The 18,519-nt window shown below is 42.0% G+C and overlaps 1 pseudogene across 1 annotated transcript in view; it reads right to left on the bottom strand.

Moving 5' to 3' along the window:
* Nucleotides 1–6,543: 6,543 nt before the first annotated feature.
* Nucleotides 6,544–18,519, bottom strand: part of LOC308652640 (olfactory receptor 10T2-like) — a 58,336-nt pseudogene continuing 46,360 nt past the window's right edge. The window contains exons 2-3 of the transcript in view: nt 9,805–9,889; nt 6,544–6,661 (exon numbers count right to left, since the gene is read on the bottom strand). The product of the transcript in view is annotated as an olfactory receptor 10T2-like (transcript). The remainder of the gene's footprint in view (nt 6,662–9,804; nt 9,890–18,519) is intronic.

Raw genomic sequence — 18,519 nt, 5'->3', positions numbered from 1 at the left:
GAGAATGAAAATACCTTGCTAATAGGAAGAGAAAAAAGGAAATTTGGAAATCTCATAATGCTAGAGAGAAAAAACTAAATGGAATTCAGATTGAAAATGATAGCCACAGAACAAAAGGCAAAGAAGATTTGCAGAAAATTGCTTTAAAAAAAGAGTGAATCAATTAAAAAACAAAAAAGAAAGTACTTTTAATGCACTCTTAGTTTGGAACTGAACTTAAAAAGGCAAGGACCATCACCAAGGAAGTGTTTTTGTAAACAGTTCAGGCTCTCATCTGGATTTTCCAGTAGGTTAGACCCAAAGGGTAGAAGAAAAGCAGATGGAGAAGGAAGCTTATTATAAGATCTAAAATCCAGCCTCAAGTTAGGTCAATACTTGATTTGATTCAGATGATCATGCCTACTAGGGAAACTCTCTGAGCCAGATATCTTTACCAAGATCCTCTACTATTTTTTCACATACAACATGCAGAATTTAATAAAAAAGTTACAAGGCATATCAAAAAATGTAAGCGAGATAATAAGAAAACATATTACAGAAAACAGACAATAGAAATAAACATATATATTTAACCCAAGTATTAGAGTTATTAGAAACTGTCTTCAAAGTAATTGTGATTAGCTTGTTTCAGAGTAGACATGAAAAGAAGGGATTTCACCAGACCCTGAATCTATAAAAGAGAATGAACAAAGTTCTTTAAAGAAATTTTTTTGCGTGTGGACATCCAATTCTCCCAACACCATTTATTGAAAAGGCCATAATTTTCATGGAGTTACCTTTGCACCTTTGTCAATAATCACTTGTTTATATATGAGTGCTTGCATTTTTTTGAATTTCTATTCAGTTTCATTGATTTGTTTGTCTTGATGTAAATGCCACATTGACTTGATAACTGCAGCCTTATGATAATTCCTAAAATTAGATAATTTAGGTCTTCTCATGTTGATCTTTTTCAAAGTTGTTTGTGGCTTTTCTAGTTTCTCTGGCTACTCTGTACATTTCAATATAAATTTTAGAATTAATATCAGTGTCTACAGAAAAGTTTGCTAGGATTTGATTTTGATTATATCAAATATATAAATCTATTTGGATAGAATTGATAACTTGCCAGTATTGAGTCTTCTAAACCATACATATGGCATATCTCTCCATTTACTTAAGTCTTCTTTAATTTCTCACAGCAACATTTGGTAGTCATCAGTATACAGGTTATGATTGGCAGAGTTCTAGGATGGATCCCTAAATTCTCACTTTCTTATATACATACCCTGTAAAATTTTGTCCCATTTAGTGTCTAAAAAACTATGATATAATGGGATCTTATTTTTACAGTCAGGTTACTAATCTGGGCCTGATTCAGTTGGGCACCAAGAAACATTACCTTGCTTGTCTCCAAGAAGATGAGTTCTACAACTGTAAGGAATTGAATTCTGCCTACAATCTAAATGAGCTTTTAAGGGGCCCACAAGCATCAGATCAGACTGCGACTTCTACTGACACTCTGATTTGTAACCCTGAGAGATCTGAGCAAGGATTCAGTTAAGCCATGCTAAACTTTGACCTACAAAAACTGTATTTTTGCAATACACAGGTCTTGGATATCTTTTGTCAGATTTATCCCTATTTTAAATTTTTAGATGCTATTTTGACTGGAATTGTTTCTTAATTTTATTTTTTGATTGTTCATTGTTAAAATATAGAAATGCAATTGATTTTTCTATGCTTATCATGTATCCTGCCACCCTTCTAAGCTTGTTTATTAGTTATAATAATTTTCTTTTTAAAATCATTTTTTAGGATTTTCTTTTTTTTTTTTTAAAGAGAGAGTGAGAGAGGGGAGAGAGAGAGAGAGAGTTTTTTTATTTTTTAGTTCTCGGCGGACACAACATCTTTGTTGGTATGTGGTGCTGAGGATCGAACCCGGGTTGCACGCATGCCAGGCGAGCGCGCTACCGCTTGAGCCACATCCCCAGCCCCATTTTTTAGGATTTTCTACAAACAAGATAATACTGTCTATGAAAAATAAAAGTGTTACTTCTTCCTTCACAATCAGAATACCTTTAATTTATTTCTTTTACCTCATTGCTTTGGCTAGAATCTTCAGCTCAGAATTGAATATAGTTGGTAAGAAAGGACTTCTTTGCCTTGTTCTTTTCTTAGAGGAAAGAATTTAGACGTTCACTCTTAATTATGATACTAGCTTAGGTTCTTTTTTAGATGTCACTTATCAGGTTAAGTAAGTTCCCATCAATTTCTAGTTTGATGAGAGTTTTTATGAGAGATGGATTTTTTTTACATATTTTTTTTCCTCTCTGAAGATTAGTGGGTATTTTTTGTTCTTTTTTCTTTTAATATAGTAAATTACACTGTTGTATATATGTATATGTACGTTAATAAATCAATATGCATATAAAACTATGATTTTGTCTCCAAGTATATACTTTTATACATTTCATAAATTTTGAGATGTTGTATTTTCAGATTTTACTTCATGCATTTTTGGGACTCTGCTGTTAGGTTCATGTACATTTTTAATTATTATATTCTCCTGATGGGTTGATCATATTATCATCACCAAATGTTGTTGTCTTTATTAATATTGCATGTCTTATCTATTTTGTATAATATTAATATTAAGCTCTTTGCCTAGTATATTTTTTCTTATTCTTTTATTTTTTACCACATGTATCTTTTTAAAGTGTGTGTCTTATAGACAGCATATAGTTGGATCTTCCTCTCCCCTCTCCCCACATCAGTTTTACAACCTGTATTTTTTTTTTTTTTTTTTTTGTACTGGGGATTGAACTCAGGGGCATTCGCCCACTGAGCCACATATCCAGCCCTATTTTGTATTTTATTTAGAGACAGGGTTTCACTGAGTTGTTTAGTGAAAAATCACCTTGATTTTGCTGAGGTTGGCTTTGAACTCCTGATCCTCCTGCCTTACCCTTCTGGACCACTGGGATTACAGGCGTGTGCCACTGCCCCCAGCTACAACCTGCCTTTTGATTGAAATGTTTTGTTCACTCTTATTTAATGCAACTATTGAAAGGTGAAAAAGTGACTGCCAGAAATTAAAGGAAGTAAGGATGGGGATGAGTGGTAGAAGTGCGAGTTAAGAACCAAAGTTGTGTTTTCTTTTTAAAATCAATTTCTTAGGATTTTAAAAGGAATTTTCCAGCACTATGGCCTGCTCAGTAGTCACTCTTGGTCTTCTTTGATAAAATCTGTTTTTTTTTTTTTTTTCAATCCAACACTGGTGGCAGTATATACACAGAAGTTGGGTCCAACCCAGGGATTAGTCATGATTGTTGGAGACATCATGATACTTTATTTTCCTTTGTTATTGACTGCTTTAGGAGTGGGCATATAACCTAGTTATGATTGATGCGATATAGAGGGGGCGAGTCATGGGGTTAATTTTATGCATCAGCATGACTGAACCACAGGGTACCAAGGTATTTGGTCAAATATTGTTCTGGGTGTTTCTGTGAGGATATTTTTGGATGATATTAGTGTTTAAATCAGTAGGCAGAGAAAAGCACATTTCCTCCCAAATAAGGGTGAGCCTCATCCAATCAGATGAAGGCCTGTGTAGAACAAAAAGGCCAATGTTCTTTGGGGTGAGAGAGGATTCTTTCTATCAAAAGGCCTTCAACCTGGAATAGTGGGGTGTTTCCTGCCTGAGTTTTGAAGCTGACAGACTATGCTACCTGCCCTCCTGATTATCAGGCCTTCAGACTCAGGCTGGAGCTTAACCAGGAGCTTGCTTGGTCTCCAGTTTGCCAGCTCACCTACAGATCTGGGGACTTGTTAGCCTCCATAATCTATTTGATGCAATTCCTTGGAATAAATCTCTTTATATTTATTAAATCTCTCTATTTATCTAGAGAACCCTGGCTAATCAAGTCACTTTTGAGAATGTTTTCTCCTTGATGAAAAGAAAAAGCTTGTGAGGAGAAGCACCTTTGCTGTGATTTTGTTGTGGAGGATGGGCTGTCTAGAGTTGGGGTGGCCATCTTTTGGTTGTAAGAACATAAGATAAGAATGAGAGTTGTGCTAGGATAGCAAAGTAGACAGAAGAGCCTGTGCCCTGGGTGACACTGCTGAACCATTGAACCACCATAGACCAGGCTGGTGTAGGCTTCTTGTTGTGTGAAGTAAGACTTTTCCTTGGAGTTTAATCCTTGCTATCCAGAGTGTGTCCACAGTGCACATCAATTGTATGATCAGTATATTGACCAATTATGTTATCAGTTGGATTCTGCATTTCTAACAAGCTTGTGCAAATCTTAGGCCTATCTTTTTAACCAGAATCATCATTTTAACAAGATCCCTGAGTGATTTGTGTGTACACTTGAGTTTGAAAAGCATATGCTTGAGTGATTTTGTAGCTAGTTTTTCTGTTTCTTGCATCAGAGAACATACTAATATAGCTGATGTGGCCTCATTTAGATCTATAGACTGAGGTTGGTTAATACTGTAGTTTTCTGACCATGCAATGCCCCTTTGGTCCAGCTTTTCCTTTGGACAGCATTTAAATTGGTAGGCAGAGTAAAGCACATTTCCTCCCACTTTTTCATGTGACTAACATATATCTCCTTTAAGACTCAGCTAAGTCATCACCCCCACCAGGAAGCCTCCCAGAGTTTCTACAGGGTAAGTCAGGTGCTCTGTGTTACATCTTATTTCTATTGTTTCTTATCATACTCTTCAGTTAGAACCCAAGGGCCTTAAGAAAACCTGTTTTCTCTCTTTGTACTTCATGCCTGTCTGCTGTCTGGCACATGCAAACAGCTGAGTGTCTTTGAAAGACAAAGTAAAGATCACTTTGCCAACCAGCTCCTGCTAATGCTGCCTCCCCTGTAGGGCTCCAGGCATTGCTTGGAGGCATTGCCCTGGCAGAAAGCCTAGTGTGGGATTAGGGAATTAGGAAGCCTGCTGGCCCGGCAGCTGTCTTTCCTTCCCATCCTGCCCCCACACCCCCCAGGGAGCACAGGGTTCCGAAGCAGCTGCAGAGGCTCCTCCCTCCCCCTCCTCTTCTCTCTTCCTCTTTCTCAGGAACAAATGTCACAAACCACCTGACAGCAGAGGAAGAAATGTTTTGGCACAGAGAAGACCCCACAAACCTGGAGCTGGAAGCGCTTCTCCAGCCCTCTCTCTGAGCCAGGGCCCGTCTGTGGATGCCACCCAAAGCAGCCTAGGCTCTGGCCGTTGTCATTTTGGAAGTGGGTGTGTGGCAGTGTAACGTAACAGGGACAGGGGCCATGATGACCTCTACCAAATGGGATGAGAGCCTAAGTGCACTTAATGGCACTTTCTTACCATAAAATGATTTAAGATGAGAGATTTCTCCCTTGGTAGATGCTTTGCCATCCATTTGTACATATTGAGGTTTTCAATAAAACCAGACTGGTTTCAGCCTGGGGTATTTATGGGGCTTTTTCAAGGAACAGCATTCCTGTGGTGGATGTGGGAGCCAACTGTCCAGGCCTGACCTGGCGACCCTGCTTCCAAGTCAGAGGTGAGGTGTGTGCCTGGTTTCTCAGCCAGTGGCAGCAGGGGCTGCTTTCCCCATTAGCAGGATCACTCCCCACTATCAGGTGTGCGCACGTGCTGGAGCGCACTTGGGAAATCAATTCCTGAGCTCAGATGCATTGCTCCAGCTGGTGCCTGCCCGGCCCAAGGTGCAGATGTGCTAATGGCTTGGTCTGACTAAAAGAACAGAGTGGAGTCAGGATGAGGAAGCAAGAGTGCATCCCCAGAGATGCCACATGGTACATTCCTTTGGGAGCCAGTGGAAATGGTAAAGCCATGATTAATTCATTTACTTTGCAAATGTTTGCTGAGCAAGTCCCTTTAGTAGGGAACTGGGGGTCTGTGTTGGGACCTTGTGATTCAGATCTCAAGGATCTGCTCCCACCCTCAGAGCTCCTTGCCACTGGGGAGAGGCACACAGATACATGGACGCCTCTAGTCCAGTATGGTAAGAACTGCAACAGAGGCCAGTGCAGGACACAGGATCAGAAGGACATCCCAGAGAAGAGACAGAATGATGCTGGTGTAGGGGAGGACACCAACATTCACTCAGTGCCAAGTCTGTACCAGGAAACCTGCTTTGTAGATGGGGAACCCAGGCTCAGGGAAGGATCCCTGGCTGACCTGTCATGGGGGCTGCCAGACATTTATCCTGTGCTGATGACAATCTTAACCATATTTTTCTAGTCTCTGTATCAGATACTTTGACATCTGGGGCCTTGCAGACAGGGAGGGACTGCCTGCCAGGGCTGACTAATCCCTAGAGAAAACAAATCACATGCCCAGGAGTTTGCTTGAGCTCACACCCTGGAGGGCATTATTTGCTTGCCATAAGCTCCCTGAAATCAGGTGCCAAGTAACTTGGGTTTGCCCATATACCCAGAGCTTACCAAAAGTTAATCCAACTGGCCAATCTCAAGTCAGTTTATATTGCCTCACCTGTTCTTTCTTGCAGAGACCACAGTAAAATCTCCTTCCTATGCTTTTCACTCTCCCTTTGCCTCTTTACCAACCCTGCTGCAGCCCTGTGTGGCCCAGCATGGTGTGGCCCTTCTCTTGGGCTCCATGAGTAATAATATCTTTCAAAAGGCAGTTGTTTCCTGATCCATTGGTCTCGCCACACCTGCATAATAAGAAAACTTATAATTTACAGGCAAAGGGAGTTGTTGGGGTCATGGGACCAACAGGAGGGAGTTTTTTACATCCTATGAACTGATGGTGGAACTGGAACCTGTGCTGTGGGGGCCTGAGAGGGTGGGAAGAGGCCAGTGGGACACACTGAGGAAGTAGCATTATATCCTGGAGGTGCTGAGGGGCTCTTAAAGATGTGAAGCTGATTTATGGTACAACACAGTCTATCCCACAGCAGCCAGGAGAGTAGACAGATGAGTCAGAGACAGGTCCTTTGTAGAAATCCTGATGTGACAAGAAGAGAGACTGAACTGGGGCAGGGTCAGTGTGGGTGGAGTGGAGGGGACAGATCTGAGGGGTATTGAGAGACACAATGGTCAAAGTTTGGTGACTGGTATAATGAGTAGAGTGAAAGGGAAGAAGTGGTTTTTTTGCAAGTGCCTTACTTAGTCTGCTAAATTGTACTGCTGTAAGTAACATCCAAGACTGGGTAATTTTTAAATAATAGAAATTTATTTCTCATGGTTCTGCAGGCTGAGAACTTCAAGATGGAGGCACCAGCATCTGGCAAGGACTATGTCATCCCTTGGTGGAAAGCTAGAGGGAGAGAGAGAGAGAGAGAGAGAGAGAGAGAGAGAGAGAGAGAGAGAGAGCGCGCGCGCGCAAGAGATCACACTGGCAGCAACAAGCCCTTTTACAAATGGTGTCAAGCCACTGATGAGGAGGAGCGCTCGTGGCCTCAGTACCTCCGTGGTTACTGGAGATGGGCTCTTTTGGCATGGAAACAATAGAAATGAAACTGAACCAACTTGTGAGCACACCTGGGCAGGCTTTAATTGGGGCTCAGCTGAAAGGTGACAGCAATGATTGAGGAGCCAGACTGCTCCCCAGTAAAAGGAAATGTAAGCTTTTTATTGATTTTCTGGAGTGGGATAAAGTCTGGCAATTTCTCACTGGCCAGGGGCATGGTTCCAAAAGGTGTTTCTTGCAGAAGATTTGGACCACTGGGCAGTCAGAGTCAACTTGTCCCAGAAACTGCTGAGTTACTCTTGCAATAGGCACCATCATCCTTGCAAACTTCCTGGCCTTGTGGCTCATGATATCTGGGTTTTATGGTTGAGCTGAAGGACTTTGCTTGGGTTTCTGAGAAAGCACAAAGTACTATAGAAAACATATACCAGTTCAAAACAAAAAGAAAAAGGAAAACACAAACCAGCTCTAACCGGCAACATACAACATTCACCATGTCAACATGCAGAACCGAGTAGAATCTGACCCCGAAGTTAAGTCGGCAAAGGGGACAGACATATGAAGACAGAGATGCCAAACCTTTTCATTCCACTCCAGTCACCCATCAGATGTCATCAGGTCCAAATGTAGAGCCAGCTCTTCAGAAAAAGTTACCTTGGTGTCCTTGAGTATTAACCTGGGTAACCATTATTGTCATAACTCACACATCAGTGGTGTTATCTACAACAATGCTAGTGGGACACTATAATGTAATGCCCAGCTGTGTGATCTTCAGAATCAGTGATTTTTTAAACATTCATTTTTTAGTTGTTTTCAGACACAATACCTTTATTTTATTCATATATTTTTATGTGGTGCTGAGGATTGAACCCAGGGTCTCTCATATGCAAGGCAAGCGCTGTACTGCTGAGCCACAACCCCAGCCCAGAATCAGTGATTTTTAAGTTGGCTAAGAGCAAGTGAAACTAGGGGGATTATTTAGGGTTTTCCCTGTAACAATTTCATCTTGTGCTGGTATTCTGCATCTGCGGTTTTATCAGGGTCTCACGACAGGTTTGTTGAATAGAGCCTCAGGGTAGAAAAGCAACATGACATGGAAAAGGGGTGACAGTTTATTGGATAGGGTTTATTTCCTGGTTCCAGGCTTTTGTCCCCTGTCTCACAATCAGGCTTCACCTTCCAGCATCCCACATTGGAGTTTAAGTTTCCAACCAATGAACTTCAGGTAGGGGACTAGAGTTATATCTGAGGCTCATCCTAAACAGTACATTAGACTCATTTATCTTTTGTAGTTGGTTATTGCTAAACACTCCTCACAAAAATTCAATGGAACATCTGACTTCAATAAACCATGTAATAACAACATATACCTTTAGATATAAAGGCTTCTTCTTAGGGATCACAAAGATGCTCTTTGTTTGCATTCCTTAAAAAAATGCCACCACCCTGAGGAATGACTGATCAATGGGTACTGAGTTACAACTGGATAGGAGCAAGAAGCTCTAGGGTGACAATAGGGTGACTGTAGATAGCAGTAATGTACTGTACATTTCCAAAAGCGATAAGAAAGGATTTCTAATGTTTTCACCATAAAGAAATGAAAATGTTTGAGGGGAGCTATCTGTTTAATCTGATTTAAACCTGCAATATATATGTGTATCAAAACATAATATGGTACTCCATTAATGTGTCTAATTCTATGTACCAATTAAAATTTTAAAAATTAAAAATTACCATCACACACATCAAAGAACCCAGGAAAGCTTATGTTTATAAGTGGAACAACTGTGACAAGGAATTTGAAATGAGTTCCATCTTGAAATCTGAGAGTGATTGGGCAGACATTCAATATTACAGAATCACAAACATTCAAAGTTCAGACAGTCCCAAAATGACTGACACAAAGAAGAAAGCTTCTGTGTGCTGCTTGAGGACCAGGGAACAGTTGTGGACAATTAAAGTCTGCTTTCTGTTCTGGAACAGTTCCCCAGAGGGCCATGGGAATCGTGGGCCCTGGCATAGGGATTAGGGGTGGGGTGGCCTGAGAGGTGACCTCCAGTCCTGAAAGCCTGAGGGCAACTACACATGGGACCTGAAAGTCTAAAATGTGTGTGTGAATGAGATTTTATTTCAATGACAAAGGTACTACTTTTGAACTGCCTTGTAAATGTGAGGTGTTTGAGGGATCCTGGGAAAAATGGTTTGAGCCTCATTCCCAGTGCATTTCCAGCCTACAAAGTTACCAGACATACATGAAGGACCTTCAGATACTTTGAGGTCCAGAAGGATCCATGCTAAAGCCAAAGTCATAGGCAGTGGGGGCTGATCCCTGCAGATGGTGTGGAGGTGCACAAGCCTTGGAGTGGAGTGCCCATCTTCTGTTACTTCATGGTTTTCTGTTCCCTGATGGTCTTCTCTACGGGTTGAGTGCCATCTGTGGGCGGTGTGTGAACTTTGTTGGCATCGCAGCCTAGTGAATAGGAACATCTGGTGTCTGGGAACTTCCAGCAGACATTTCCTCTGCATAAGACTGCCCAGAGACATTGTGAATTCCTGTACCACTCTTCATGTCCCACATTGCACCGGAGATGGGTGTGACCTGCCAAGATGCCAATCAACCTGCAAGACATCCTGAAACAAGACTCTACCCTTGAAACCTTATCCCTGCCTTTGATGTGCCCCCTTAAATAAACCCCTGGAGCCATCTTCTTTTGTCTAGCTCCCACACCCTTGTGGACCAAATCTATCTGGAGCTCCGCTTTTGAAAATATATTTCTGACTCTTTGTCTTTTGTTCTTCACGAATTATTGTAGATTTTCATTTCTCAGGTGGCTACACCTTCCTCAGCAGGAAGAAGAACCCCCCAACAAGATCTGTCACCCCATATCTACAGGTAACAGCCATTTCAGCCCCTGTATTCTCCCCACTGAGTAGTGTCTCCAGAGCTGAGCAAGGTCCCCTGCATTTAGGCTCCTTGAAACTCTGAAGAGTAGGTACTGTGCTGCAGGATCATGCACTAGTATAGTATAGCATAGCATAGTAGAGCAGAGCAGAGCATACATAGTACAGTATTATATAACACAGTATATACATTCTAGCATAGCACAGTATAGTATTACAGTATGGCATAGTATAGTATAATACCGTGTAGTAAAGTACATCGTGACATTACAGTATAGCATGGCATACAGTATAGTATAGTGTAGTATATATGGCATAGCACCCAGGTTCCAGTATGGTAGAGCACAGTACAGTAGAGTACAGTCTGGCACCATGTGGTATAGTACAGGACGGTATAGCACAATGCAGAATAGTATAGTACTGTGTGGTGTAGTGAGGTGCCTGTACTGCTGGCCAGTTGAAATTGATTCTTCTTGGAGCTTCGAGGGGAGATGCCTGACACACACACTTGTTTTAGTATTTGAAGGAACCAAGCCCATTCATTTTCAGTAAAAGCACATAAAAAAATTGGGGGGTTTTCTGCTATCAGGCCCAGTCCTGTATGATGAGAGTTCTCTTAATTAAATCCTACTGCATTTACTCTTCCCTGCCGTGACTGTCTATGGATTTTATTCTTCAAAATTTGGCAATGCAAAAACCCAGAAGAAAGTTGGCAAAGAGAATCTTATCTCATCTAAAAACTCCTGTTTCATCTTGGTAGTTTGTATGGGGATTGTAGGAAGAAGTGGTTGGATTTCTCTGTCTGAATCCCTCACATTCACTGTTGCTGGTTGTGTCTGGAGAATATTCTCTGGAAAGGCATTACTTGTTGTAGAAGCTGAGAGAGGACCCTGACTTGCAATTCAGAGAGTATTGCATACCACAAAACAATTGCATAAAAAAAGAAAAGCATAATTCAAAATTTTACAACCAGGGATCAGAGAGTTTTTGCTCAACTTGATTGGATTAAGAGATGCTTAAGATTTAGAGGCTTCTGGGGGGTGTCACTGAAGGTGTTTTCCAGAAATGATTAGCATGTGGAACAGTAAATCAAGGGGGGATATTTCCCCTAAATATGGGCAGCACAGTCCCACCTGGCAGGCTAGGGGTCTGGATGGAGTAAAAATGTGGAAGAATGAAGACTCTGATGCAGACACAAGCTCTGTTCCTCTTGTGTGGGTGCTTTCATTGCTGCTGTGGTCATCCGAGGACACTGGACTCCAGTTCCGTTACTCTCCCAAAGCCGATTCAGGGAGTCTCCAGGGCACCAGTCCCAGACTGGGGCTACATCATTGGTCCTTCTCCCAGAGTGCCAGCTTCTTGATTTGAACAGTTACTGGTTTCTCCAGCTCTCCAGTTTGTAGACAGCCATTGTGGGATGCTCCATCTTGTGATCCTGTAAACAAACCTAATGAAGCCCATTTAGAATTGTCTGTCTCTCCATATCCTGTCAGTTCTGCTCCCCAACATGAACCTGAGGCCTCATGGCGAGTACCTTATGATCAGTTAACATAGGAAGAGAAGACTGGCTTACAGATGGTTCTGCACAATACATAGGTATCACCCCAGAATGGGCAGCAGAAGCACTACTTTCCCTCTCTGGGACATCTCTGAAGGACAGTAATGGAGGGAAATCTCCACAGTGGGCAGAACCTTGGGTAGCACACCTGGTTGTGCATTTTGCTTGGAAAGAAAATGGACAGATGTACAATCGTACACCAATTCATAGACCGTAGCCAGTGGCTTGGCTGTATGTTCAGGGACCTGGAAAGGACAGGATTGGAAAATTGATGACAAAGACATTTGTGGAAGAGGTATGTGAAAATAATTGTGTCCCATGTAAATGCTCACCAAAGGGTGACCTCTGTGGAGGAGGATTCTAATCAAGTGGATGGGATGACCCAGCCTGTGGATAGTAGTCAACCTCTTGCCCCAAGCCACCCTGCTTCTCACCACAAGAACAAATGGCTATGAGGACATGTGAAGCTGTGGTCTAAAATAGAAAGCTATTTTAAAAAATGCAACTGAAGTTATCTTTAAAAATGATTTCAAGGGCTGGGGTGTGGTTCAGTGGCAGAGTGCTTGCTTGCATGCATGAGATACTGGGTTTGATCCTCAGCACCATATTAAAAAAAAAAGGTATTGTGTTCATCTACAACTGAAAAAAAAGACAGTTAGTAACTGTTTAAAAAAAGATTTCAAATAAAAAATGATTTCTGTGCTTTGTGTTATAGAATATTCTAGAAGATAATCTATCAATGGCCTTGTACTCAGTGCAGTTTTTACATTCATTTAACAAAGCAACTCTGTTCACATTCTTTTAAGGCAGTGTGCAAAATTTAACAGCTGATAATGAGAAGGGGCTCTGGGGACCATTATTCCTGTCCACAGTGCATTTGTCGCTGGTGCTTATTGACTTCACCTTTGAAACTAAGCAAGACACAAAACATGTCCTTTCATGTTGGAACCAGGAGATTTGTTTCCAGCGACCACACATTATTTTCACAGAGATAAAGACTTAGATGGAACAAATGAAGAGGAAATAGGAAGGCCTTGCACTTGAAGGCTTGATCTTGAATTATCATTGGTGCATTAGGATGTTATTTTCCCTGTTGATTGTCAGGGCAGCAGAAGAAGGAAACTGCCTCTCAGAGTACAGTACAACCTCTGAAAGAGGTTGAAGGAGCAGAAGCAGATTGAGGTTGGTGTTACCCAGCTCTGCCTTCACTGGGTTCATTGTTCTGTTGATTTCTCCCTCCCCTCCCCTCCCCTCCCCTACTTTCTCCTCTTAGACACTAGGGAATTGAACCCAGAGGCACTTTACCACTGAACTACATTGTCAGCCCTTTTCATTTTGAGATGGGGTCTTGCTAAGTTGCTGGACTCAAACTTGTGATCCTCCTGCCTCAGCCTCCCAAGTGGCTGGGATTATAGGCATGTGCCACAGTGCCTGGTTCTGTTGTATTTTTTAACTTATTGTCTTCCCATGAAAGAGGACATTCTGGTGGGCACACACTTGGGTGGCAGACCCTCAACCCATAGTTCCTAATGAATATACACATGAAAAACTCTACAAAGAACCCTGGCAAGCTATGCTTGCCCTGTAGAGTACTTGGTCTTCGATGCCAAGCCCAGCCACTACCTTGTGACTGGTTGGGTATCATGGTTGATTCTCAAGCCTTTGGGAATTCAGCGCTCCATCCAGGATGGGACCTGGCATTGTTTTTCCCATTTGGGGAAGACTATTCTTGTTTAAAAGAGAGAGTGAATTCTCATGTGTTAGAGGTCATGACATGTATCTTTTTCACAGGAAAAGCAGAAAAAACAAGAACAAGTTATCTATAGCAGGAATGAGAGGGATGGAAGATTCAGGCAGGCAGAGTTTATTCAGGACATACATTGTGCCAGGTTCAGAGCTAAGACTTTCCATATGCATTATTTGAATTTACTTCTGCCTCCTCCCATCCCCCAAAACTAAAAGGTAGTTATTATTATGCCCATTTCAAATACAGAAAACCCAAATCACAGTGACACTGACTGTCTCACTCTGAGGCAAATTATGTGTCTTGACTTCTCTGGTCTAGAGTAATTTATGCTGAGTCAAGAGTGCTAGGTACTGGGAGACAAAGTCTTCCTACAGGTGTGGGTGTCATCAAAGATACATCACAGTTTTCAACTTGGAAAAAGCAAAAACTCATGAAAGAATTTTCATATCTAGGCAAAGTGCTTTATATACATTACCTGACAGCTCGCCCCTCCCCCAGGAGTCAGTGTGAGGGAGTTGCAAGTATCATCTCCGTTTTATAAGGTGGTGAAATTAAGGTTGAAGATTCAACACAACCAAGATAATCTGGAAAGGTTGGGGGGCTCCCACTCTGATTTCAAAACTTACTAAGAGCTATAATAATCAGAACAGTGTGGTATAGGTTTAAAGACAAACAGACCCATGGAATAGAGAGCCCCCAAATAACCCCCCACATGCGTGGATTTCAACAAGGGTGTAAAGATCATTCAGTGGGGAAGGACAGTCTTTTCAAGTGGTGCTGGGAAAACTGGATATGTGCATGCCAAAGAGTGAAGTAGTCCCCTTACCTAACATCACATATAAAAATTAGTTCAATGCATATAATAAAATCATGTTATATGCATATATGAATATACCATAAAGAGATTTCACCATTATGTATATGTAGAAAGCACCAATCAAAAATAAATAAATGAGTTAAAGGAAGATCATAGAGTAGAAGAAGGGGAATAGAGGGAGAGAGGAGGGGAAGGAAAGTTGGGGGGATTGTAGATTACAATCAAATTCTACACATGTAGGATTTTGTCAAAATGAACCCAACTACTGTGTATAACTATAATGCTCTAATTTAAAAAGTTAATTCAAAAAGATCCAAAGACATAAACATAAGAACTAGTACCAGGAACCTCTTAAAAGAAAATAGAACAGAAGCTTCATGACAACTGGATCTGGTGCGAGTTTCTTGAATGTGCCGCCAAAGGTACAGACAATAAGAGAAAAATAGATAAACCAGACTTCACAGAAATCAAAACCTTGTGCGCATTGAAAGGCTCTACCAACAGAGTAAAAAAGCAACCCACAGAAGGGGAGAAAATATTTGCAAATTGTGTATCTGGTAAGGGATTAAAATATAGCGTTTACAGAGAACTGAAACTCCACAATAAAAACACTAATTCCAAAATGAGCAAGAACACATATAGACGTTTTTCCAGAGAAGATATAGGGTCAGTAAGCACATAAAAAGAGGCTCAACATCACTCATTATCAATGAAATGCAAATCAAAACTACAGTAAGGTACTGTCCCATACCCATTGGGATTGCTGTTATCAAAATAAATAATAAGAGCTGGTGAGCATGCAGAGAAATGAACCCTTGTGCACCATTGGTGAGAATGTAAGGCAGCACAATAGCTGTGGAGAGCAGTGTAGTGGATCCTCAAAAATTTTACCATGTGGTCCAGCAATTCCATTTTGGGGCATATACAAATAAATAAATAAATAAATAAATAAAATTAAAAAGCAGGGTCTTGAAGAGACATTAGGACACCCATATTCCTAGCAGCATTATTTACAATAGCTAAAACATAGAAGCAACTCAAGTGTCCACCAACAAAGCAGTGGATAAGCAAAATCTGATATATATGCATGTTAGAATATTATTCAGGTTTGAAAAAGAAGGAATTCTGACAATGCTACAATGTAGATGAATCTTGAACACCTTCTGCTAAGTGAAATAAACCAATAACAGAAAGACAAATGCTACATGAGTCCACTTACCTGAGGTACTTAGAGCAATCAAATTCATAGAGACAGGAAGTGGTTGCCAGGGGCTGGAGGGTATAAGGGGTTACTTGAATATACAGGTACTATTTTTCAAGGTGGAGAAAATTCTGGAGATGGACAGTGATGGTGGTTGTACAATGAAGTGAATGTAATTCATGCAGCTGAACTGGACTCTTAAAAATGGGCAACATGGTAACTTTCATGCAATGTGTATTTTACCAAAATGAGAACAACTGGGGCAAAACCCAGACACTACACAGTTTGCTCTAGATCATGCCTCTAGGAATGATGGAGCTAGGTAGCAGTGAGAATGGCATATTTCAGATATGCCAAAGCTCTGCAGTAAACACCTCCCAGTCTCTGTCTGTAACTGAGCCTGATCACATGTGAACATTATTGAATATTTTTACACTGAGGTCTCTGTGGAGAGAGAAAGAGAGAGAGAGAGAGAGAGAGAGAGAGAGAGAGAGAGAGAGAGAGAATTAGCTACTACAGCTCTGGGTTTTGCTACATGCAGAGGGAGAGCAGGAGTCTGGAGCAGCTGCAGACAGAAGCCCTAGGGTGACAAGTGCCATGGGCCTGGGCTCAGCACTCTCCTGTGTGCACCTCTCTCCTGGGACACTTGATCATCACAGTGGGGAGGGCGAGGGGACATCCTTACCACCACAGGCTCCTCTCTGCTGCCCAAACTGTGGTGTCCCTGCTCCCACTGCAGAACAAATGAGAAAGATATTAGGCTCTTGCTGGGAAAATTAAACAAATGAGTTAGAATAAATCCCTCAGGATGCCTGGAAAAATTCCACTGTCTAATTAGAAATCTTAAGGATGCTAATAAAGCAGACATGAAGTTCATGAATGTAGTGAAATCTCTTTTGATCTCTATTTAAGGCCTTCACTTTTCAGATACTGACGCTGGTTGGGCACAAGTAGCTTATAAATACTAACAGCTAACATTTACAAACTGTGTGTCAGGCACAGTGAGAAGCCTGTTCTTTGAACTTCTCATCTCCCCTCATCCTCATGCAGTGATGTAGATGACTGAGCCTTCTTTGGTTCTACTTTTCCTTGGATACCATGATGTTCTGGAATAAATTGACCTTTTCTTTGGCTTAAGCCAGTTCTAATGGTGTTCTGTTGTTTTCAACCCAGAGCTCACCGCTGAGAGGTGGTCACACCCATTTGACAGATGGTGAAACTGATTTTCAGAGAAGTTAAAGGATATGCCCAAAGCTAGCAAATGTCTACACCTGGATTTGACTCCAGGTCTGTCATTTTGCCTCCTGAGCACTAGCTATCCCCGATAGATGGAGGTGCAGGAGGTGGTCAGGTAGGCAGATGTTGCCATTGCCCTAAATGGAAGAGGAAGGTCCTTGGTGGGGACTTGAGGGTGGTAACTGGACAGAACTGCACAGAGAGGGCTAGCCAGGGAGTGCAGGTGCATGAGGGCGATCCAGGGAAGAGCTCGCTTGAGTGTCAAGGGGATTGAGGAAGCGGGAAGAGCCAGGGGTGTTGGGGAGACAGGATGGAGAGGGCTTTGTGCTGGTTGAGCCCTGGGGGAGGCAGGGACCTGAGGAGGCAAGGGGGCACTCAGGGTTTGACCTTGGGTACCTGGGAATGATAGACCAGGAATCCAGGCTGGGGCAAGGCATAGGCTCCTCTGGGACATGTGAGATCTAGGTGACCCTGACATTTTGAAGGTGCCCATGAAATTTTGGAGCTTAGCAAAATCTCATCTGGCCTGGAGATGAGAATTTTAGAGTTCTGAGAACTGAAACCATGTAGGAAAATATGAGATCAGCTGGGTTGAAAAGAAGACAAGAGAGCCTGGGTAGGACCCACATTTGATTCTAGAGTGGAGACGGCCATGTAGGACTGGAGCAGCAGAAGGATTCAGGAAGGGGCCTTGGTTCATGATGGAGGTGGGGAGGGGTGCCATGTCTGCGTTACCAGTGTTGTGCCCTTTCTCCTGCCGTTTGCCTGTCCAGCAGTCACCGCCTCTTGGCATGCTCATTCCCCCTGCATGGCCTCCTCTTCCAGTGGGTATTCTAAGCTCCACTCTATGAGTCTCTCAGGGGCTGCCAGGTGGCCTACCTGTTGATCTCCCCTCAGAGATTCAGATCACTTACTCCACTGGCTCCTTCATTCTTGACCCAGGCCTGGCCCAGCTCCAAATGGAGACACCCACCATATTTGTTTAAAAACAGACAAACAACAACAACAAAAACAGAGGACAAGTGGTAGATCCTGAAGGCAATTATAATACAGAATGGCAAAGCCAGGAGCGAGAACGTTTCGAGAGCAGATGAAACGATAGTTATCTGTTGCTGTGAAGCTTTGCACAGTAGTAGAGATGTCATTAATGTAACTTATGAGAAATCCAGGAACACATATAGACATTTTTATTTATAAGAACTTGGGAGGAAGGTTCACAAAAATTACTGGGCCTATTTCCCAGAAAGTACCTAGAAGTGTAATTATTTGTGTGTCTGCAGCTCTAGTGATATTTGTGAACTCTAGGTAGCAGATAATATATTTAAGACAACTGTTTGTTTAACCTACAACAACAGCAATGATATTAGCAAACCTTTGTTGCCACTTCTATGTTGCTGGTACTTGGATCTATGAAAAAGATTGATTGATATTCTCTCCTTTTAAACTTAAGGAAACAGGAGCACAGAGAGGGTAAGTAAAGCATTCAGGGTTATATGGTAGATAAGTGGCTGAGCAGGAACACAAACACAAGCCCAGCACATGGCACGTGGTAGGTGCTCAATCAAATGTTTGTTGAATGAATGGCTGGCTGAACAAACACGTTTGCTTCCAAACCTCAGTGCCTGTGCCTCTCCTACTGA

The sequence above is a fragment of the Spermophilus citellus genome, assembly GCF_964194105.1.
Source record: "Spermophilus citellus genome assembly, chromosome: 1".
Classification (NCBI taxonomy): Eukaryota; Metazoa; Chordata; class Mammalia; order Rodentia; family Sciuridae; genus Spermophilus; species Spermophilus citellus.
The sequence above is the reverse complement of the archived record's forward strand: the minus strand, read 5'-3'. Positions and strand labels throughout refer to the sequence as shown.